The sequence below is a fragment of the Oryctolagus cuniculus genome, chromosome 14 (genome assembly GCF_051225735.1).
Source record: "Oryctolagus cuniculus isolate XC-2025 breed Fujian yellow rabbit chromosome 14, ASM5122573v1, whole genome shotgun sequence".
NCBI lineage: Eukaryota > Metazoa > Chordata > Mammalia > Lagomorpha > Leporidae > Oryctolagus > Oryctolagus cuniculus.
In genome coordinates this window covers 52,372,875-52,398,393 of record NC_142880.1, presented here as the reverse complement: position 1 = coordinate 52,398,393, position 25,519 = coordinate 52,372,875, and the positions used below count along the sequence as shown (strand labels likewise).

General features: G+C 36.4%; 1 protein-coding gene across 1 annotated transcript in view; it reads left to right on the top strand.

The window, feature by feature from the left end:
• Positions 1 to 4,947: 4,947 nt before the first annotated feature.
• The window catches only part of LOC100343059 (cadherin-10), a 160,564-nt gene continuing 139,992 nt past the window's right edge, over positions 4,948 to 25,519 (top strand). The window contains exon 1 of the mRNA XM_017344663.4: positions 4,948 to 5,226. The gene's annotated coding sequence lies outside the window, so the exon portion shown is untranslated. The remainder of the gene's footprint in view (positions 5,227 to 25,519) is intronic.

Sequence of the window (25,519 nt, the reverse complement as noted above, 5' to 3'; positions counted from 1 at the left end):
AGGCTTCCAGCTACCTCCCAAGGCAGATGGCACAATGGTAGGAGCATGTGCAAGAGGGAGAGATCACATGCTAAAACAGGAACCCAGAGAAGGATTCAAAGACTAGGCTGGTTCCTTCATAACAACCACTCTCCAGAGAATGAATTCCATGAGATCATGCTTAACACCTTCTGAGTGATGTCCTTGAAAATGCAACCACCTTACCCTCATGCCCTGCATCTTAGAAGTCTGACCACCTCATGATACCACCACATTGAGAACCAGGTCTCCCAGCACATGAATCCTTGTCAGACAAACGACATCCAAAGCATCATATCCAGCAATCCCATTTATGGTTTTATATCCAAAGGAATTGAAATCAATACACCAAAGAAAAACTTGCATTCATATATTTTTCAGCATTATTTACCATTGCCAAGATGGGGAAGCAATCTAGCAATAGAAGAATGGATAGAGAAAATGCAGTATAAATAAACAGTTGAAACATCATACAGCTTTAAAAAGAAGGAAATTCTGTCCTTTGTAACAAAATGGGGGAAAGTAGAAAATACGCTAAATTAAATGGCTTTGGGGCTGTCGTTGTGGCGCCCTAGGCTAAGTCTCCACCTGTTGCCCTCATCTCATGTGAGTTCACAATCATGTCCTGGCTGCTCTTCTTCCAATTCAGCTCTTTGCTTATGGCCTGGAAAAGCAGTGCTTGGGCCCTTGCACCCACGTGGGAGACCTAGAGGAAGCTTTTGGCTCCTGGCTTTGGATCTGCTCAGCTCTGGCAGTTTGGTCATTTGAGGAGTGAACCAGTGGATGGAAGAGCTCTCTCTGTCTCACACTCTGTCTGTAACTCTGCCTCTCAAATAAATAAAATAAATCTTAAAAAAAAAAGAATTTAGTTTTCACTCAACATAAGAATTATTCAAATTATTCAATCTTTTTTTTTTTTTTTTTTGCTTTTCTAGGAAGACAGAACTCAATTTACTTGTAATCTTTCCATAAGTCACCAAAATTTTGATGTTAAAAATAACACAAAAAGTCAAACAATTTGACTCGTTTGACCTAAGAAGGTTAAAAAAAAAAAATGACCAAGCAGTGACATTTGTCCCTAACATTCAGGAACATGGTGGCTCTCAGAGAGAAACACCCGTAACTATTTGACACTTTATTTTTCTCTCTAGCTCTGTCTACCATTTCCCCACTCCCAAGTTTCAGGACTTAAATGCTGAGGTATAAGTACAGACTAGAAGAAACAGGAATGGTTCAGTTGCAGATTAAAAAAAAAAAAAGTCCCTCCAGCTATTTTAGCCTGCTCTTAATTCAGTTTTTGAATGATAGATTGTTTACTCCAGGAATAAAAATCAAAGGTCTAGGTGAATTTTGAGAGGACTCTCTTTCTCCAGAATCTCACAAACATTGCTGTGGTCCAGAAAGCTGCCACCCAACATCACTTTAAAGTAATGGTGAGGCCTGCAAAACCATCCTTCCACAGCTACTTCTTAAGGTAGTAAAATTACTGCTTTGGTTTAGCCTTTGTCTTTACTGAACTTGGCTTCTAAGTAGGATAATGAGGACATCTGAATAACTAAAAGCAAATCACTCTCCAACCCACAACTGCCTGCAAGGGAAATGTAATTAAAAAAAAAAAAAATTTCCAGGCCTCCCTGTACTATCCAGTATCACGGAATAGAAAGAGATTGGAAAAAAATGTTTTTAGATAAACTGTGACAAATAATTTTGCTGTCAACATCATCTATGCTGAGTAAAATAACGTGGAATTCTCTATTCTCACCTAATAGTCATGGAGAAAGACCTAGATCTGATAGGCTTCCTAAGATAAAATGGAAATCAATGTTATCACTCACAACATTCAAATAAATCCAGGGGGAGGGTGGTTGGGAAGCTACCATATTAAAGAATATATGTGTAGCAAGTGACAGCTAAAGGATGTATGTTTATTGTTTAGCAACAGCATGACAGCTTTCAGACATAAAATTACATAACCTACAATGGATGTTTGTTTTATTTAATTGATTTTAGTCAAACTGGGTTTTTATCATCTGCAGCAATAGGCCCTCATAAGGCCTCTTACTATAACAATGACAGAATGATATTCACCTCCGTTAGTGTTTTGTAATTACACTAAGGAATTTCCTGTATTATTTTATGCTTAGTTTTAGAAGATGTGTGAAAAATTTTATTTTAAAACTTTGAGAATAAGATATTTGCCTAGACACTGTAGTTAGGTGCTGATCCTTTCATTCCACTTATCCTGAGCTTAGCAATCCTACATTTTCAATCATTTCACTTCCCATGTGCCACCATTTCCTAATATTGGTGACTACAGAAAGCTTTATCTAACTTGAAGGACTAGGTTACATAAGATTTGCAAGGAAAACTCAGGAGAATTAGAAAAATCTTGCAGAATCCCAAGTTAACCCACAAATAGTATGAAATAAAGGTGGAATCTTAAAATGATGCTGTTTAATGAAACAAAATCCATTGTCAGAGGTTTTAATTTATAGTAAATGTTCTATTTATAATTTAATTTATATTACTAAGACTCAGAATCAGTAAAATGGCATGAAATCTCAGATCCAGAATTCGAAAAACTTTTGTAAGAAGGGCGTTAAGGAAAAATGTGATGAGTTGTAATATATTTATTGTTTATATATGTACCTATCATATATGTATCTATATTCTTGAACTTTGAAATGCTTGGAGGTTTTGCTTATCAGCTACAAAATATACCACTTTAGCATAAAATGGAAAATGCAATAACTGTAAGACAGTTGTTTAAAACTTCTAAGAACTAAAACACTATTAAATTTATTTCAAAGATGCCATTCACTGACATTACAACCAAATTTTAATTTTAAATATGAATACATTTTTCTCTTAAACAATATTTTATAAAATATGCTACAATGAAATACACAGATATAATAGGCACTTCTCAACTTCTTAAAAACAAAGAGCATCAGCACAAAAGAAGCCTGAGTTTCTGATGACTCCATGGGGTAGAGCCATCATTTCAACTCAGAAATTCACGTAAAAGAGGAATAAAAATCTATTATTTCTAGTATACATCATTGTGACATGTATTCTAATTAATAAAGCAGGTATCAAACTTGGTTATTTTCTCGACCTTGTCCCTTTGACTATGGTTAAAAAATTCTTCATATTACATAATCATTTATTCTGAAATTACCATCAAACACAAACACACAAAAAATTTATAACATGAGAACAACCTGTGCATATGTGTGCGTATACCCAACCCACTGAATCTACTTAACATCTATATAGAGTATGAGATTCTGAAATTTCTCTTGGCAGTCAACTTTAATATGTCAATGGCAGTGCCATATTGAGTACACTCATGCAACATATTAGCAGAAAAACTTACATTACAGATAAATGTGGAATTCATATTTTCCTCTAACTCTGAAATTTAGGCACTCCTTGAAAACATGGGCAAGTGATCCAGAGATAACTGTTGGAATTGTAGCTCTAGTAACACAAAACTTTAACAGTCTCATTATAATTTTCTAAACCTTGTCCTCATCTGTAAAATTAATTCTATTTTAAATACCATTTAGCTAAGTAGAAATATTTGTATATTCAAATAAAGAGCTAGTTATTAACATGGATTATAAAATAACCTTTTGGTTAACTAAAAGTTGTTTGAGATCTACCTTTGTATCTCCTTACCTCATCATAGTCTACACTACTCTGTCTTCTTAAGATTGTGTTTGCTTCCTTTTCTGTGTGTTGATTGTGTAAGGGGCCTAATGATACAATGACCAAATAAGTCACCAAGAGGCACTGTGGCATCAGAAAGCACTAACCTGGAAGTAGGAATCTGATATTGTAGTATTAACCTTGTCACTAGTTAGCTGTTAAACAAGCCATTGAGCATTTTGAACTTGATTTTTTGCTAAGGAAAGAAGAGAAAAAAAAGTCACAATTGGAGAAGACCATCATTTTAATTTTTCCTCCAGCTTTAGAAGTATTTCTGTAATTCATATGTATATTATTTATTTATGGATGTCACTTGGAAAAGGAATCAACACATAGCCAGAAAAATGTAACTCTTGTAATTATTTTGTGGAGCTATACTGACATCCTTTGGTAAGGTTTTGGTTGAATACAACTTAATGTGGAGCTCGATTGGAGATGGACTGTCAGATGGTTGAGACTTAGAACCATCCAGAGGTATTTACATCTGGTCACACAATTATTTGGGCATGAAACTCCTATTTCTTAGAGGGATAAAAAAAAAAAAAGTTAAAAAGAAAACAAATGAGATTACGTCAAGTCCAAAGCCTAAATATCTGAGCAGCATTAGTTACATATTTAAATCGTTCATGTCTCATTTTACCCACAAAATATGAACATGCAAAGCCAGTGAGACCGCGTCAAGGTTGGCTCACGAACATCCTAAAACGAGGAGCAAGGTAGGTTCTCCCATGACACCCAAAAGACAAACCAAGAAACAAAAAGGTGTTTGGAGAATCAAGAAAAGAAAGTTCCCTGAAAAGCAAAAACAAACAAACATTTCAAGCAGCAACAAAAATCAGTCGGGCAGGGTATCCGAAGGCTCGGATGCTGCTTGTCGAGGCTAAGGATGGTGCAGGCATATGTATGCCAGGAGTATCTATGCTACAGAACTGCGCGGCGCAGCGCAGTCCCTGAGCCTGTGTTCCGGACGCAGGCGAATGCGCTGGGGCTGATTACCTTCGCCTTGAAACAGAGAGCCTTTCTGCCCTGCGGGGGAGGGGACTCCTTTCATGCACAGCTCTGCTCGCGGATGCGCCCGCCCCTCGCATTCACTTGCAAATCGCTGTGTGCCTGCAGACGCCAGCGCTCCCCCAGTCTCTAACCTTCCCATGGCGAGCGCCGCAGCTCTATCAGCAGAACCTTTCTCTCCGGGTGAGGAAGGGCTTTTTCCCCCTTTCGCTTTTTTTTTTTTTTTTTTTTTTTTTCCCTCCCTTAATCAGAAGCACTGAATGAAAGCCAATCAGAGAGAGAGCTCGCCCCCCGTTTTCTTCGGTTCCCTGGCGTCCAGAGTTAAAAGTGATGCTGAGAGAAAGCTTGAGTTAGATTGAAGTAGAATCGGTGACAGAAAATAACAGCCGAAAACAAACAAGAAGGGGGACATAGTGACAATTTCTCCGGGGTTATTTTGGCTGCAACCAACTTCCGTTATCAAGAAGCTGATAAAAAAAAAAAAAGGTAGGAAGACTTCACCTCTTTTCTTTTAACTCCTTTAAGGTCTTTGGTTTTCTTCTCCTGGTCGGAGAATATTTGCTTTTAAGTAGTATTCAGCGATTATTTTTAAATAATTATCTTTAATACATAAATAAACACAGAAATCTGTATGTTAGATTTTTAAAGACAACTGCTTTGAATATCTATATATGTATTGTAAAGCTGGATAAATCGTATGTATATTTCTCAACAGTGTGGCATTAGAGTTTGTGAATTAATTCACTCTGAACAAATGCTAAAATATTTTATGGAATGTATTTTGTCGTGTTCATACTTTTCATCCTTATTTAACAATCAGTTTAGGAGATAGCATTGTTGCTGTGAACTCTAACATCATCGAACACTACTTTGCATTCCATATGAATGGATTCACTCTGCACATCTTCATAGTCATAGTTCATTGTACACTCAGTATAAAGAGAAATGACAGACAGAAGACAGATTCCTTGAAACTGTCAATAGTCACTAAGCATCTACATAAATACAACAGATTGACATTCATCAGAAATAAAATAGGCATAATTCCTATATTCACATTTTATATCTGAGTCAGAAGTCTGAGGGGGGAAGATAAAGAGGGAGAGATTAAATGCATGCAGTCAGCAGTTGCTGCATTTATTGTCTCTGCTGCAATAAAATCCATATTTTATGTGGTGTTAAATTAATGCAGCATATTGGAAGTCTAAATGCATGTCCCCAACAAGTAACTATTGATAGCACTGTAAGTATGGATAAAAGCAGGACTCTCAAAGTGTTTTATTCCCTATGGTAAAAAATCAATTATCTTCTTATTAAAAAGGGGAGTCTACAGGTATAATCAAAAACAAACATCATTTTAAAACTAATCTATCATATTTTGCTTTCAAAAATAAATCTATTTCCTTTAATAGTGGTTCTTCATTCCAGTAAATAAAAGCTTTTATTATCCAAAACTGCACATCCATTACTTCCAGTTCTTTGGAGTGGCATGGTTTTTTCTTGGAAAATTTATATTAAAAAGAAATCAGTCCCTGTGATGCTGAGGACTGTTGTACTTCCATGCATATGTTAGTAGACTTTCTACCTGCACATCATCCCCCTCTCTTTCTTTAAAATGTAGCTAAAAGAGCTTCTCTGTGGGAATAACACTTGGCAACAGTGTGCTCATTTTTTAGGTCTGGTATGGTGAGGATTTTTAATTAGTAGAACTTTCATGAAAATATTATGTCATTGACAGAGCTGTATGTTCGTTTTTAGTTAAAGTGAGACAGAAAAAAGGAAGAGGTTGTGTCCCAGGGAAGTAGGTAAATAAGTTGCATACATGATATGTAATAAATGAGGCACATGTGCATTAAATGTGTGTTGCATAAGAAAATCATAGTCTACTTAGGGAGGGGGTGGTGAAGGGGATGCATAGTGCGCAAGTATAAACAGCCTGAGTTTGGCTTAGGGGCACATCAAATCTAAACCCATTATGTTGATAAAAATATAAAGAAATGCTTCTTTGATTTGCTTTCACCTTTTTTATTTTACCACTGTGCTTTTAAAGTATGAGTCAATGTCTGTTTGCATTAAATCAGATACTTCTTTGGTTTCAAATAGTTGTTGGTAACAAATTGACTTCCCTGGTGAATGCATATGCCTTCCTTGACTCCAATCAAAGAGCAGAATTCCATACACTTAGCTGTTTGGGGGAAGATAAATCCATGGAGATGGGAAGAGAGTGTAACTGGATGAGCACCCATGTATCTATGCTTATATATGAAGGAAATGTTTCAATTGCCTGGTGCCTGGTTAATGCTCCAGGTGATGTTCCTTGATGTTTATAAAAACCAGTTGTTTATTGATTAAAAACAGAACTATACAGTTACTCAATTTAATATTTCACTGTTAGATTTTTACTTATACTGGAATTTTCTTTAAAAAATAAAAAGAATCAAAAATTGATTTCATGTGTCAAGAGACATACATTTCTGGCACATTACTAAGGAAGTTAGTGGAATCTGAAAGAGGTAGGATTTTTTTTTTCTTGTTATAGAACAGAATCTTTAAAACTACAAAGGTTAATTCCAAAACATTTCAATCCTGTTCAAAATATAGGATAAAGTGATGGATCTTCACTTAATTTTCTGTGTAAATAACTGAAGTGAAGTGTATGTTTTCTGGGGAATTTCTGAGCCTATGGCTTATTTCTAATGTTTGTTAACCTACTTTGCAGCAAGTGACAGCACCATGTCCTCCTAGAACATATCATTTTTATACCAAATCATTCCACTAGGCTGCAGCATGGGAGCAGCACTGGTTTTGATGATGCTGATTCAGCAGCAAAGTGAACCATATTTTCGTCAGGTGTTAGCATCAGTAATGTGTTGCATATTAATTGTTTAATACAAATCAAGGATGCAAACCCAACTACCTTCAGTCTAGCCCATGGCCTTCCAAAGCATTAGTTATAAAGTATTATAATTTCTACTATGCAAATTACATTCTAATATCATTGTCACCTTAGACATGCTTTGCAAAATACTGATACAAAATATAGAGGCACATAAAATTATTTATGCCAATCATAGGTAATTTTATGCAGATATTCACTCTCAAATTTTAGAGGTATATGTTATTAACCCAAAATATTATCTGGAATAGAGCTTCAATAAAGTCAATTTACTAATTTTAGAATATTTAATAGTCATGTCTGAATTAAACTGAACTTAAAAACCTCAGGCAGCAAAATATCCCTGTATTCTTGTTAGCCTTATACTAAGCAATGAGAAAATCGATTGTTGTCCCAAGTACAGTATATGATATCTACCATGGATAGTTTTTGGGGAAAAAAGCAGAGACCAAGGAATGATATTATGAATGCATCTTTGAGAAATGAAAGTTAACATAGAAGAATCTGTGTTCCTTTTCTCAACATTTATTGAAACGAATGAGTTTATTAAGAAAATGTTATGTTGTCATTGCAATAATCTAAAATATAAAGATAGAAAAAAGTACAATAATAATAAATCTGCCGTGTTTTCTAGTTAAAGCTTTTGGATCATATTAACAGATTAATATTGCATTTCTTGTTTCTACTCCAATAAGTTTAGCAAGTTCAACATTAGATTTTTTTCACCATATGATTAAGAGAAAATTTCACACAATCAGCAAGCAATGCCTGTTTTCTCAGATAACAATTTAAGATCAGGGTCACCTCTGTCCTCTTGCTGTGTGACTATCTTATCTCACTTGACATTTTAGTGTGAGCCCTTCCAGTTTTCTTGTCTTCCCTAACTATAACAGGACCTATAGCATATTAGGTGACTTTGCTTTTGGTATACCTTATTTGTCATCACTCTATCCAGATAACCTCAAGAGACACACAGTTAAAGAAAGGCAGATCTTCACATTAGAGTTATGAATCTCTGAGAATGCGTTATCTGTAATTAAAAATTAACATTGAACAGGTAAAGAATCTGGCAGGTTTAATTTTTTTCATTACAACTTTTTCTTCATTTGTATTATCTGTGCAGTTTCTCAGGAAAAGAGGAACTCAATTTTTCTAAGAATGAATGTGCCATATTTTCACCAAGTCTTTTTATTGTCACATGTTTCTTTTTTACAGTCTAGGTGATATGACTAAGAGACATTAGTTAACGTTAACCATATTGGAAGTGGAGTTAAAGAAAGGGAAGGCTGCAAATTAAATAAGATTTTGTAAAATAAGATCACATTTGACAACATTTCAGGAAATAAAATGTAGCATTTCTTGAAAATGCCTGCCTGTGGGGGTGGAAATGCCTTTATGTAGCAGTCCCTTACAGCAAAAAGACTCCTATCCTTAAAGAGTTTGTCAGTAACATTATAAAGCACATTACTATATCATGTGATCTCAATTTTCATTTCTTTAAAGAAAGCAATCTTGATTCTACATATTCTACATGCTGCAGTGATATAAATTAAAGTTAAATGACATATCAAGTTTCAGGACAAGATCAAGCAATAGGCCATTATATATCATACAACATTGTTTCAAACAGGAAATTCAGTGTTAGATGACATGTCTAAACTCTTCAGAGCTCTGCTGATCATCCTAATTTTAGTGGAACTTCTCTCTTTCTCTCTCTCTCTCTCTCTCTCCTGCCTCCTCATCCTTTTCCTCCTTCTTTTCACTCCTCTTTCATTGATGACAATTACAAACACCCCTGAATAAATTTTCCATGTGTTTTTAAAATATTGTCATATATGAAATTATTGTTCTATGAATCTTGTGGTTTTTGTGGCCTGTGCTCTATCAACTGCCACATTGAGTTTGTTAAATTATCCTTTGTATTTAGGATAAAGTATATGACCAGTCACTTGGCTGGAACTTGTCCTCTAAAATGAAAGTAATTCATTCTATAATACTAAGGTTTCAAAAAGTATTGAAAGTGACATCATTAGAGTTTACTGCACCAACAAGCAAAGTATGGGAATTCAGCACTTTTTTAATGAAATGACTTCTGCAAATTATCAGAATGTGGGATGCACAGACATAAGTTATTATCCTCAGCACATCAGTTATTGATTGGGAATCTGTTGATTTACTGTATGAAAGGAAATTGAAATAGTTTGACAGCCCTTATTTTGAAAATAAATTGAACATAAATTGCATGCTTCCAGAAAGAAGTGTTTCATTAGACATGTTGATTCTTCTCCTTGGCAAGCAGCAAATATTCCCAGTTTGTAATCTAAAAGTGAAAACTGATATATAGTGAGCAAATGTCTATTCTAGATATTGTGGATTAAAAAATTACCACTGCTTCTTTTTGTTTCCAATTGAAAATGTGGGAAACAAACTGTGACAATAATCAAGTTAAGTGGGGCGTGTGAAAAATTAAAATAATCTACTGAATATATAGTAATCTACTGAATATAGTAGATGTTTTATTTGAAGAATTATGATAATTTTCTGCATTGTTAGAATAGTATGTACAAGTGTATTTTTTAAAGATTTATTTATTTATTTGGAAGTTACAGAGAGAGAGAGAGAGAGAGAGAGAGAGAGAGAATCGATCTTCCATCTGTTGGTTCATTCCCCAAATTGCCCCAACTGATTTAGCCAGGAGGCACGAGCTTCTTCCAGATCTCCTATGTGGGTGCAGGGGCCCAAGTACTTAGGCCATCTTCCTCAGGTTTTTCATGTGCATTAGCAGGAAGCTTAATTGGAAGTGGAACATCAGTTCTTGAACCTGCACCTATATGGGATGCTGGCATTGCAGGTGGCAGCTTTACCCACTTCACCACAACAGCGGCCCCAAGGTGTAAGTATTGAAGTTGAACATTGGTACAGTTATCTGAGTAAATGAGAAACAACATATTTGTGTAGGTAACTGGAAAATATTGAGTACATAATCCTAAATATTGTGCATAATCCAATATGAGCTTTTAAAATGCAAATGATTCTCTTTTTCATGTAGTTTTGTCTCTATCAAAATCAAGTTAAAGTTCTTGGAAGCCATTGTAACTTCTGGGATTTTTAGAAACAATGGTTGTTTCCTTAATTCTTGAACTGAAGTTCTAATTTAAATCAGGATCCCTACTGTTTTCATATGATTTGACTTCTAATGATAAACTTTAAATTAATAGTCTCATACTTGGGTGGATTTAAAAATATTTGAAGTCTCTGAGGATTTTAAAGGTTTTTGCATTTACCATGTAAATCATCAACCTCTAAAGTATGTTAATCATTTATTTTTATTTAACTATTTGCTTTAATTAAGTAAACATTAAGATCTTACTCAATAGATTTGAATCTGCTGTAAATAAAGAATATGAATTATGTTCTTTCTAAATCAGAAGTCTGATATTTATTTTCTTGAGTGATGATGTAAAGAAAACAAATTACTGAAGTAAAATAAAGTGTCTGACAACTTATTTCATCAAATAAAGATACCAAATATACAATGATTAACCATTAACTAGTCAAGTGTAATATTTTCACTTTAAAAAGAATTCTTTCTAAATCTTGATAAGCTGGAAACTATTTCTCCTCTGTAGGCTTGAAATATATTTGAAAAAATATTTTCCCCATCAACAGGAAATTATGGAAAGTATTTTTTTTATCTGCCTCCTCAACCAAAGTTTCAGTTATTCTTCTGGAGACTAGTTACAAATTGAATGCTAGCAGTGAACTCTGGTCAGCAGTTAAGTCACTGCTTGAGATGCCCACATCTCAGTGGGAGTGTTTGGTGCGAATCCTGGCTACTGATGCTTCCAATCCAGCTTCCTGCTAATGCACACCATAGGAGACTGCAGATAATGGCTCAATATTTGGGTTCCTGCCACTCATGTGGGAAACACAGATAGAGTTCTGGGCTCTTGGCCTAAGCCTAACCCAGCCCTGTATATTGCAACCTTAAGGAGTAAACCAATGGATAGAAATTCTCTCCCCCCACCCACCCTCCAAATAAAATGATAATTAAAAAAAAAAAATGCTAAGCAGCATGTGCTTAGAGGCACTTTTTCTTCTTTTATTACAAGTTTTTTTTTTTTTTTTATTTTTACTTTTCTGCTTTTCCCCCCTGCTGGGTGAAAGGCGGATGTTAGCTATAGAATTTCTACACAAAATAAATGATATTCCCACCTACTGACATTGGATGAATGCCATAAAAAAGAGACTTCTACTTTTTTCTAAGAAATTCTACTCTGCTAACTAGTGTACTTTTTGAAGCATATCTCTTGATTTCTAAGAGTTAATACCTAGGTAGTCCCATATAGAATTTATTAATTTGCAAAGCTTCGTTGAATTGGGAATAGACAAAAGTATTTATTACCAATGCTAAATATATACAAGGGTACATCAAAAACTTTATGTAAAATGAGATTAAAAGATGAAATTATTTTGTAGAAACAAATTTGCAAGCCATGCATAGATTTTTGATTTTATGGACTCTAATGAACGTTTTGAAGAACATAATGAAACATCCCTGAAACTAAGGCAAGAAAAATATTTTCTTTACTAATGTGTTTTTCTCTTGGAATTGAATTTTCTGCCATCATAGATCATGAAATCTGAAATCTAACTTGATGGACCTAGGAAGTAAAAGAAATGACAGATATAATCTTGAATTGAGGGCAAGAACACTAATTTAATTTATGGGGAGAAGCTAGAGCAAGTACGTTTCTTAAGAGGGAAAAATGGTTTGAATGAGAAGATGCTTCTACTTCACTGAAGTAAACGGACACTTTGCATGTAAACCAGTATGCTCAACAAATCTTTTGGAAATTTTCGATTTTCATTAGTAGTTGCTGGCTACCATAATGCAAAATCAAGTCATAAGTAATTCTTTAAAATTAGGCTATGATATATTACTGGTTGTTTGCATGTATTATACAGTTTCATTCACATTTTCTATTTTTATTTTTATTTATTTACTTTAAAAAATTGTTTAAGATTTATTTATTTATTTGAAAGTCAGAGTTTTAGACACACACACACACATAGAGAGAGAGAGAGAAAGAAAGAGAGAAGTCTTTCATCCACTTTTTGACTTTCCAGATGGCTGGAACAGCCAGAGCTGTGCAGGTCTGAAGCCAGGATCCAGGAGCTTCTTCTGGGTCTTCCACATAAGTGGCAGTGGCCGACGGTCCTGGGTCATCTTCTGCTTTCCCCAGGCCTATTATCAGGGAGCTGGATTGGAAGTGCAGCAACTGGGACTTGTACTGGTGCCAGTATGCAATGCCAGGGTAGCAAGTGGTAGCTTAACCTGCGAAGCCACCAAGTTGCTGTCCATTTGCATTTCTATTATAAATTTAAATAGTTTCTTAGCATTTATACAGTAACTTACTCAATTTTCCGTCTCTTCTAAGTAATTTCATTCCTTTTAGAAGTTACCATGAGCCATTCCTTTTTTTGTCACATCCCAAGATGTGATGATAAATTCAATATAAATTTTATCCTTGAAGGGAGGCAAATTCTAATGTGAGATATTAATAATTAAATATAATATAAAGTATAACAAATATCAGTAGTTATATTCCAAATTTTAATCTTCATGTAATTGTAGTAAAAGTAGATAGTAGAACATCATTGGGTAATCCCGAAGTCTTATGTTTTGAGCTAGTATATGTACCACTGGAGGAACTTCCCAATATCTTCTTTCACTCATTCATTATTACATTAATTCATTTTCCAAATTGGCTTTAAGTGCCTGCCATAATGAAGATGCCTTTCAAGGAACCAGAGAAAATAGCATGGAGTGAGAGATGAGGAAAGAGAGAGAGAGAGAGAGAGAGAGAGAGAGAGAGACCTCTGCTATAGCAAAGAATTGAATAGATAATCATAGGACTTGTTATTACATTCCAGTTTTGATTAATATAAGGAGAATCACTAGGTACTTTTGAAGTTAATAATATGAGATCTAACTTCATCTGTATTTTTTAAAAAATGTATTATTAAATACAAAGCCATGCTATATCTTTTTTTTTTTTTTTTGACAGACAGAGTGGACAGTGAGAGAGAGAGACAGAGAGAAAGGTCTTCCTTTTGCCATTGGTTCACCCTCCAATGGCTGCCGTGGTCAGCGTACCCCGCTGATCTGAAGCCAGGAGCCAGGTGCTTCTCCTGGTCTCCAATGGGGTGCAGGGCCCAAGCACTTGGGCCATCCTCCACTGCACTCCCTGGCCACAGCAGAGAGCTGGCCTGGAAGGGGGGCAACTGGGACAGAATCCGGCGCCCCAACCAGGACTAGAACCTGGTGTGTCGGCACCGCAGGTGGAGGATTAGCCTATTGAGCCGCAGCGGCAGCCCATACTGTATCTTTTAAAGAAAATAACAGACTGAGGTAGCAGTTTGGATCAAGATATATTTTTGTGTAGCTTGATTCATTCCATGGAGCCCTGAGGGTAGGTTCTGGATTGATACTTCAGCCAATAGCAACTCCTTGGTTGGTGATTGGTGCTTACTTAAAATTAGCCATAGCTAACTATCTTTTTATACAAATGGGAAACTATATGGATTAAAACAAGGGTTTAAAGTTAAGACTAATATACCCACCCCAGATATCGAGTATATAAAAAATGTATGAATTGATGGTCAAGTGTACTTTGAAATTCTGTTGCTAAAACTTTTCATGAAAAGCAGTTTCCATACTCCCCAAGTAATGAAAATATGTACCCCTTAGAAGCCACTGAGATTCTCATTTTCTTACTCTAAGTCTCTTCTATATAATATTCTAAAGTAATTTTTAATAAGGAGACTATGCAGTGATAAGGCTTCACTCCAGAAGCAGTGAGATGAATCTTATGACCCTAGTGTAAATGTTTTCACAAGGACTTCTGAGGAATAAAAAATGCACTGTGGGTACCAGACTGTCTGGGTTTCATCCCTGCCTGTGTCACTTACCATTATTTTATACTTAGTATCAGTGATAGTTTTTTCATCAGTAAAAGAAGATTTATAATTGTACTTACATAATAGGGCAGGTGTGAAGACTAAAAAAAGCAATAACTGTGAAGTCAAGTAACAATACCTGACACACAATAGCTGTTCTGAAGTTACCTACTATTGTTATTTTTTGTTATATATAAATTCATATGACCTATTTTTTCATTTTTTGTGTTTTATTTTAAACATAGCATATGGCATGATTTGAGCTACATATGTTCAATTTTTAAATAAGTTAACTTGTGCCATGTTATAATAATTTTGTCCTTGAATTGAAGAAAGTTCTTGATGTCTTAAATCTGATTATTTCTCTAGTTATATAAGAACATTACAAATTTATCATTTCATTTTGGGGTGGGGGGAATGAGAGTTTGAACAGTAAAATTTCCAAGGACATAGTTAATTTACCTATTATTATAATTGGAAAGTGCTCATACCATCTATTATTGTAACTGGAAAGGGCTCAATATATAATAGTTATAAATATCCTTGTTCCCTAATGAATGTGAAAATGTCACTTACTTAGAGTGGAAAGTAACCTGAAAACTTAAATTGCGTTCTCATATAATCATTGAATGGACTAGGGAATTAAGGGATATGAATTCTGAAAATGATGTGAAGGACCTAAGATGAGGACAAAGGAGGAAGAGAGCATTAGAAAGATGGAGACTAACTGTTGTGAGTGCCATAAGCCACATAAACTCACTCAGCTGAAACATGAGCCATTTCTGAATACACTGCAGTAATGATTCCTTTCCTAGATTCTCCTTCTTGAGGTCAGAGTAATGAGAATTAGGAAAAGAATGATGAACAGAGGCAGTGCATTACAGAAATAATCCCATTAAAGTTTTGATACCTATAAATCTCAAGAATACTTCTATAGTCTCTATTCAAGATAGAAGGTCAGTGGGCAACTGATCTCCAGGCTAGGTCCCTGAAGCTATCTGATGAAGATAGAGAGCCTACTGCAAAGTGTGAAAAATTTAACAGATTTGGTTTAGAAAATTCATTCTTTTCACTCTGTACATCCAAGGAGATATGAAGATAAATTTAAAATCTCTGTTTCTGGTTTTTCATTCCTGTTAGTGGTTCTCTTTAGATGGTAATTTCAAAGGGATCTGGAATGATTTATTTTTTATTTTATTTTATTTTATTTATTTATTTATTTATTTATTTTTGACAGGCAGAGTGGACAGTGAGAGAGAGAGACAGAGAGAAAGGTCTTCCTTTTGCCATTGGTTCACCCTCTAATGGCAACCGCGGCGGGCACGCTGAGGCCTGCATACTGCGCTGATCTGATGGCAGGAGCCAGGTACTTATCCTGGTCTCCTATGGGGTACAGGGCCCAAGGACTTGGGCCATCCTCCACTGCACTCCCTGGCCACAGCAGAGAGCTGGCCTGGAAGAGGGGCAACCAGGACAGAATCCGGCGCCCCGACCGGGATTAGAACCCTGTGTGCTGGCGCCGCAAGGCGGAATATTAGCCTAGTGAGCCGCGGCGCCGGCCTGGAATGATTTCTATTACATGAACAGTCCAAAACACTGAAGCCATGAACTATACATTCATGTGGGTCCACAAATACCTTTCTTTGTGAAATGTCATTTTAAAAATCCAGGATTCCATCACAATTTTTGTTTTTGTTTGTAGCTCAGAAATGATTAATATATTTATTTTAGAAATTCATTTAAAGGACATGCCTAACACTTAAAATTATGCACCAATTTCTCAAGATGAGGTGAACAGTAAGAGACTACTAAAACTAATTCACACACATAAATTAATGAACATGATAGATACAATTCTCATTTTTGCATTAACTATATACTTATATTAATTTTGTATTTAGTCATACACCATATAACCAGTATTTCTGTCGTTATCTTTATTAAATATTTTCATCATTTAATAACATTTTTCCCCTTACTTCACTGTACTATTTGTAGTAACTTTATCACTGATTGATCAGGATGGCTGAAGTACTCTATTACTATTAAAGACATTTAAATTTAGTATATTTGATATTTAAAATATGCATTTTTACAGTTAGGTCTGCTAAGTGCTAACCAATGAAATATAATTTCTCTTTACTTCAAAAATTCTTTAATTACACTACAAAATTCATTAACTTGCCTATGTTTTTATTTCGTTTAGTTGAAAATAAGATGAAAATAAATTGTGGAAAATTAGAGGAAAAAAATTTTAAAGCCTGATAAAATAAATATTATTGACTAATTACTTATGCAGACGAGAGAAACAATTCTTTCCTTTGAAGATCTTTTAAATTCTTTAAAGATATTTCAGCCATTTGGTGTGTCATTTTGAGTGCCTGAAACTTAAAGCAACATAAATTGGACTTAGAAATTTTATCAGAAGGTTGAGATGAATTTATGTTTTTGAAGTACTGACCATTTATAGGGTGAATTGCTGCTAATATTTCCTGTTAATGTGTATTCACTTGTCCAGAGGGAAATAACATGTTTTGGTGTTTGGAGCCACCTTGTGGTCATGTCACAGTGTATTGGAGAATGTACTCTGGCTTCAGATTGTTTGTTTTCCAATTGAACATTGCACTTGAAGCTTTGAAACAGATGTGAATTTACATTAAGGGTTACAAAAAGGCATTAGATAATTTTAGCATGTTTATTTGTTATAAAATATTTTTTTACAAAAATCCAAAATATTGTAAACACTTTGGAGGCAAGACACAATTTTTAAGTTCAAATTATTTTCTTTGTAACTATAAGTAAATTCCAATGACTTCAACATTTAACAATCTCAAGGTGAATTCCTTCTTGCATAGTCTGGTGTTCAGCATGAGGAAACCAGGGAGTGCGTTATGATTATTTTTACATTTTGCAAAACTCAAGTGTATAGGAGCTGATTTCATGAAAAGCAAAGAATTAACACACAGGTCATAGAATATGTTTGCTGTATGCAGTTGGGCATGCTGAGATACAAATGTTTGTTTCATTTTGCAATTAGTACTACAATAATTTGCATTTATTTAATGCAGTGTGAGTATTTCCTCAATAGCAAACCTCATTTCTAAGTCTTTCATAACCTAGTGACATACTTACATGGGAGCAGAATACAGTTACTGCTTCTCTTATGATTTTACAATGAAATAGTAAACTTAAAAGAAAAATAATATAGAAACTAGAAAACATGCCTATGTTCCAGTACAGAACAATCTATCTTTTCTCATATGGCTTTTTTTTTTTTTTTTTTGACAGGCAGAGTGGACAGTGAGAGAGAGAGAGAAAGAGAGAAAGGTCTTCCTTTGCCATTGGTTCACCCTCCAATGGCTGCCGCGGCCAGAGCGCTGTGGCCGGCACACCACACTGATCGGAAGCCAGGAGCCAGGTTCTTCTCCTGGTCTCCCATGGGGTGCAAGGCCCAGGCACTTGGGCCATCCTCCACTGCACTCCCAGGCCACAGCAGAGAGCTGGCCTGGAAGAGGGGCAACCGGGACAGAATCCGGCGCCCCGACCGGGACTAGAACCCGGTGTGCTGGCGCCGCAGGTGGAGGATTAGCCTGTTGAGCCACAGCGCCAGCATCTCATGTGGTCTTATTCCTCATTATTTATTTTAATTTATTATGTGATGAAATTTGACCCAAATGAGTTTTCTTTGTGTATAACCCATAGTAACAAATAGTTATACCTTTTTATCCTGTTTTACATCTGTACTATCATCACTTACAGCTATATTGCAGTTAAATCTACCATCCAGACACACTATTTTACATCTTTCAGTATTATTTTCATCATCACCATCATTGTGATCATCCAAACCTATTGCTACCATTGCTACGAGGCAAGTTATTTTTTCTCTATTCTGAACATCCAGATAGCTTTTTTTTTTTTTTTTTTTTTTTACAGGCAGAGTAGACAGTGAGAGAGAGAGACAGAGAGAAAGGTCTTCCTTTTGCCATTGGTTCACCCTCCAATGGCCGCTGCGGCTGGCGTGCTGCGGCCGGTGCGCCGCGCCGATCAGATGGCAGGAGCCAGGTACTTCTCCTGGTCTCCCATGGGGTGCAGGGCCCAAGGACTTGGGCCATCCTCCACTGCACTCCCTGGCCACAGCAGAGAGCTGGCCTGGAAGAGGGGCAACCGGGACAGAATCCGGCGCCCCGACCGGGACTAGAACCCAGTGTGCCAGTGCCGCAAGGCGGAGGATTAGCCTAGTGAGCCGCGGCGCCGGCCTCAAATAGCCTTGTAACATAAAGCAAGTGGTCAGAGCATGGCATTTCTCATGCACCCCCCCCCAACAGTCTGACTGAAAACAAAAATTACTTTGCTTCCCATTAAACCATGCTCCCTCTATCAACAAAAGTGCTTCTGTTCTAAGAGATATTACTATTGATTTGCTTTTATTTTCTAAAGACTGCTAGAATTTTCTGCTATGCAATGTCACATACCAGCTAATGAATATTTAAGGTGTTTATTTCAATTCAAAACACAAGACAAACTTTTTTTTATTTTTATTTTTGACAGGCAGAGTAGACAGTGAGAGAGAGAGAGAGACAGAGAGAAAGGTCTTCCTTTTGCCGTTGGTTCACCCTCCAATTGCTGCCGATGCCGGCGCATCGCGCTGATCCAAAGCTAGGAGCTAGGTGCTTTTCCTGGTCTCCCATGCGGGTGCAGGGCCCAAACACTTGGGCCATCCTCCACTGCACCCCCGGGCCATAGCAGAGAGCTGGCCTGGAAGAGGGGCAACCGGGACAGAATCCGGCGCCCTGACCGGGACTAGAACCTGGTGTGCTGGCGCCGCAAGGTTTAGGATTAGTCTATTGAGCCGCGGCGCTGGCCCAAGACAAACATTTAAATGGTGTACTTAGGAGATTCAAGATGTTAAAAGTTTAGATGCGACCTTTTGGTGATGTCATTCATATTTAGTGCTGCCGCCTAGGACAAGTGTTTTTCAGACTGAATAGTCAATTGATAATCATATATGTAAATGAAAAAAATATTAAAATACTTCCATAAGTGAGAAACAAAACAAGAATACTTTAGCTGAAAATTTCTACTTCTCAATTTTGTCTGAAATATTTATATCTGTTAGAGAATATTTTGCTGTAAATGAGAGATGTCCAGGGTCCATCATGACCCTAAGAACATTTTTTTAACTGTTTACCATTTTTCAGTGTTCTGGGGTCATACCTTTGTTGTCTTCAAATTCCAACTCTGTTTTTAGAAAAGCATATTTGGTTAACAATTTTTCTTAATCTATAGTAATAAAGACTGATACTTTCCTTTTGATTGCAACTCTACTCTATGGAAGAAGTTCACATGAAGTTTTTCCTTACAATTCAGTCTAATTATGGATTTTTTTTTTTTTTTTTGAGAGAGAGAGAGAGAGCACACTTCAGTTCACTAGTTCACCCTGCAAAAGGCTAGACCAGGCAGAAGACAGGAGGCAGGAGCCAGGAATTTCATCTGGATCTCCAACATGGGAGGCAGGGGATCCAGCATGTGGGCCATCATTTGCTGTCTTCACAGACTCATTAACAGAAAGCTGGATCTGAAGCAGTCAGCCAAGGCTTGAGCTAGCACTCTAGTGTGGGCTGTAGCATTGAATAAGGCAGCTTCATCTGCTGCAACACTCTGCCAGTCCTCAATTATAAAATTCTTGGTATTTATTACAGGGTTTGCTGGGAACTTGGAAAATGGGTGTAGATAATATATAGTCCCTTAAATGAGATTAAAATGGAGAGAGGGAGATTAACATTTTCTGGTAAATGCATTGTAAATTATTTAGTGCTTTGCTTGTGGTATGAATGAAATTGTAGGCCGGTGTGGAAGAAGGAACATGGGGGTGTATAGGCGAGCTGAAGGATCTTGAAAGGTAAATACTGTTTCATTGGGATTAAAAGTGAAGCAAGGGACATGACTGCAAGTCCTCCTACCTGATCTTCGTGCTGTTATCTCTTCCCCTCTACTCCTTCTTAAAAAGTATTTTGAATACATTTTCCTTTTATTTTTATTTGGTAATATATACAGTACTCCCTTATTATCTGTGGTTTTATTTTCTATTGTTTCACTATTGGTGATCAACTGTGATCTGATAACATTACATGGAAAATTCTGGAAAAATCCTTCAGTTTTAAATTGCACACCTGCTCTGAGCATCATAATGAAATATCATGACTTATCCCTCTGCCTTGCTCAGGATAGGCATCACATTTTTGCCTAGTGTTTCCATGTTGTGTATGTTACCCAACTGTTAGCCACCTTGTAGCCATTTCAGTTTTCAGGTGGACTTTTGGAATAGCACTGTGCTTGTACAATGAATAACTTTTATTTTACTCAGTAATGTATTAAAAGCAGTGATGCTAGCAATTCAGATATGCCAGAGAGAAGTTATAAAGTGTTTCTTAATAAGGAAAGAAAAAAATATGAGATTATAAAGATATATGGCAAATTATTGTTGATCCCTTATTGTGTCTAATATACAAATTAAACTTTGTCACAGGAGTGCATGTTTATGGCAAGCAATACGTATAGGTTTCTCTATTATGTGTTGTTTCAGGCATCTACTGGGATTCTCAGAGCATATCCGCCATAAATAAGGGAGGAATACTGTACTGATTTTTACTTGTGGAGAAAAACATGTTGAGGCATGAGATATGGTGGAAGGAATTCACTTTCCTGACCTTAGATGACTTCTTGTATTTTCCAGGAGGAACTCAAAACATAAGTTACAATATAGTCTAACAATTGCACAGAACAATTGAAGAATAAGATACTATTAGAATTAAATGCCTAGTAAATGTTACCAGCATTATTACAGTTACTGGGCAAATTAATATTATTACTAGGTAAAATTAAATTCCTTAACCTATTCTGATTTAACTATCCCTTCTTCTTTTAGATCATTGTTGCACCTGTGCCTGTATTGTAATTAACCTCATCATATAGACAAATTGATCAGTTTTTAGCTGTAGGAGAGAGTTGTCTCTCCTTTGTTTGTTGTTTTGTTATTACACTAATCCCTCTGCCTGAAGACTCTGCCTGCGAAAACTCCCATCTAATTCAAGTAGATTTCACATAGGTTTTGAGTTCTCCAGCAAGAAAGTCTCTAGCTTTGGAAAATCCATACTTCTTTGTGCTTGTTTTCTTTTACAATGAGTCATTATTTGCCTTGAGTTATTCTTTGTACATGCTTTACTATTTTTGTATATTATTATATTCTTAAGACCAGGATCACTCTAATTGTGTATCTACATCCCCAACACTTAACTCAGTATCTCCCGTATAGAAGCAAATATGTTTAAGGAAATTCATATGGTTTCAATTTTATGAGTAAAGATACTCTCATAAAGTAATTGAAAGATTAAGTGACTCATGAAAGACACAAAGGATGCTTTTTTTCAACTGGACAATATTCCCTATCTCTTTTTTAACCTAAAGCAGTTTTCTTGTGTGTATGAAAGAGAAACATTAAAGCAGTTGTTTTAATCTATTCCTGATAACTTATTTGTTCCTTTGTTATCTTACTCATTTAATATGCACGCTTGGTCTCACTATGGGCTCTGAATCATAATTTTTGGAGTTTTGGTATGACCACATATATTTTAAAAATCTCCCTTGATGAGTTGAATGTGAACTTCAGACTAATAATAACTGGAAAATACTGACGTGTTTTCATGCCTGATCCACAAACTGATTATAAAATAAGTTTTTAAAGGGAAGGTTTCAAAATACACTGAAAATGGCAACCACCTACTCTTTAAAGTAGTATCGCTGAAAGGGACCTTAATTATTTTGAAACAAGTTACTTGATTTTGTTAAATTTAATCTTATTTTATGGCCGTTCATTGTTTCAAGCACATATTTTATACAGAGCTTTGTGTTATGCACTTAGATGAATGTAATTACACAAAAAGAAACATTTTATCTCTTTGTGAAATAAAATAGTGCACGGAAATACTCAGTGATATGTATCTAAGCACCAAATGACCATAACAGATCAGTAAATACTAGGAATTATGAGTACAAGTCAGAAAACTGAAGTCTTGGAGGAGATGGAAGTTTTACTTGACCTTGGATAGGAGAATATATAGAATGTATATGAAGAACAAATATTCAGAATTTGTGCCCTATGAGCCAAGGCAAGGAAGAAACATGGAGTAGTGGTTGTTTCCTAAGGAACTTAGCTGGTTTATGGAGGTTTATGGAGAGAGGGGGAAGAGAGGGGGAGAGAGAGGGAGAGAGAGGGAGAGAGGGGGAAGAGAGGGGGAGAGAGAGGGAGAGGGAGACAGAGAGAGAGTCTGCCATCTGCTTGTTCACTCCCAAGGCCAGGAGCCAGAACTCCACCTGGGTTTCCAACATGGGTGGCAGACACTCAACTACTTGAGCATTCATCTACTGATTCACAGGTGCAGTAGCAGGGAGATAGATCTGAAGTGGAGTAGCCAGGATTTGAACCAGCAATGAATTGTGACATGGGCATCATAAGTGGTGGCTTAACCTACTTTGCCACAGCTCCCACCCCTGTTCCCCATATTAAAACACTCATATTTATATTCCCAAGGTGAAAATGCGATTATATGATTTTATATATTTTTTCACTGTTATTTTCCTTTTTATAAAATTCTGTTAGGAACTGATTTTTATTATTTATTCTTCCATGAGAGAAAATTGACTTATAGGTAACTAGAACTTTAAGCATTTAAAAGGACACCAGCACTGGCATTATGTCACAGAGGCTTAAGCTTCTGCCTGTGATGCTGACATCCCTTTTGGGTGCCTGTTAGAGTCCCAGCTGCTCCACTCTAGGCCAGCTCCATGCTAAAACACCTGGGAAAGGCCAGTGCCATGGCTCACTTGGTTAATCCTCCCCCTTGCGGCACCGGCATCCCACATGGGTGCCAGGTTCTAGTCCTGGTTGCTCCTCTTCCAGTCCAGCTCTCTGTTGTGGCCCGGGAGTGCTCCAACCGTGACGGCCATTTCAGGGGTGAACCAACGGAAGGAAAACCTTTCTCTCTCTCTCTCTCTCTCTCTCTCTCACACACACACACACACACACACTGTCTATATCTCTACTTGTCAAATAAAAAAAAAAAAACACCTGGGAAAGCAGCAGAGGATGACCCAGTTTTTGAGCCCCTGTCACCCACAATGGGGACTCAGATGGTGTTCCACACTCCTAGCATTGGCATGTTCCAGCCCCAGCTGTTATAGCCATTTGTGGAGTGAACCAGCAGTCTCCTCCCCTGCTGCTCCCCTCTCCCCGCTTCTTGGATAAGACCCCCAAAGCACCAGCAACAAAACCACAACTAAATAAATGATACTGTATCAAACTCAGGAGCTTTTGCACAGCACTGGAAATGATCGATAGAGTGAGAAGACATCATACAGAATGGGAAAAATATTTTCCAACCACCTATCTGACAAAGGATTAATATGCCAAATATATCAGCCACTTAAAAAACTCAACAAAAGAACAACCAATCTAGTTGAGAAATGTGTAAAGGATTTTAATAGACATTTCTCATAAAAAGAAATACAAATGACCAACATATACATGAAAAACTACTCAACATCACTAGCCATCAGGGAAATGCAAATCAAAACCACAATAAGATATCACCTCACCCCTGTCAGAATGGCTGAGATCCAAACCACAGAGAGTAGCAAGTGCTGGCGAGGTTGCGGACAAAGGGGAACACTTATATGCTGTTGGTGGGAATGTAAATTAGTGCAGCCACTTTGGAAAACTATGTGGAAATTTCTAAAAAAAGCTGGAAATAGACTTTCCATGTGACCCAACAATCCCACCACTGGATATATACTCCCAAAACTTGAACACAATGTGTCAAAGAGACACCTGCATCATCATGTTCAAAGCAACATTGTACATAATAGACAAAATTTGGAATGAACCAGATGCCCATCATCAGATGAATGGATAAAGAAAATGTGATATATTTACACAATGGAGTATTAATCAGCTATAAAAAAGAACGAAAGTCTACCTTTTGCAGCAAAATGGCTGTAACTGGAAGCTATCATGTTGAGTAAAATAAGCCAGACCCAGAAAGACAAATACTGCGTGCTGTACCTTACATGTAGGAGCTATAATTCAAAAACACAAACAAAAAAGAAATAAATGTCCATGTGAATTGGTATTTCTGCAAATATAGTTTTGTAAAACTTTGTTTTATATCTTTGTGAAACTAATAGTTAAGAATGTTATGCTACTGTAGTTTTAATGATCTGTGATTACTTTAAAATTCATTGTATATGGGTTAAGTGGTTATTTTTCCATTCAATTATTATTTATAGCCATTGTCTATTCCCCACTAAACTAAAGCCTTGTTAAATTTCTTATTTGGTGAAGTGTTATGCCTTTTTATAGTAATATAAATTTAAAACATGTTATCTCAAAAACTAAAAAAAGAGAGAAGGAAGGGTGAGAAGAAGACAGAGGGATGAAGGCAAGGAGGGAGTAGGGCAATACCATCATGTTCACAGAATTGTATTTACAAAGCGGATTGAATGTGTTAAAAATTAATTAAAAATAAAATAAATATAGAGTGTGGAGACTTACACTACAGATAGAAATAGTGTTACTGAAATAACTAGATAAAAAAACAGCCACAAATTTCTCAGTGAACATCATGTCCTTCTCTTAGCATTGGATAGCAATATATATATATATATATATATATATACACACACACATATTTTGACAGGCAGAGTGGACAGTGAGAGAGAGAAGAGAGAAAGGTCTTCCTTTGCCATTGGTTCACCCTCCAATGGCCGCCACGGCCAGCGCGCTGTGGCCGGCACACCGCACTGATCTGAAGGCAGGAGCCAGGTACTTATCCTGGTCTCCCATGGGGTGCAAGGCCCAGGCAC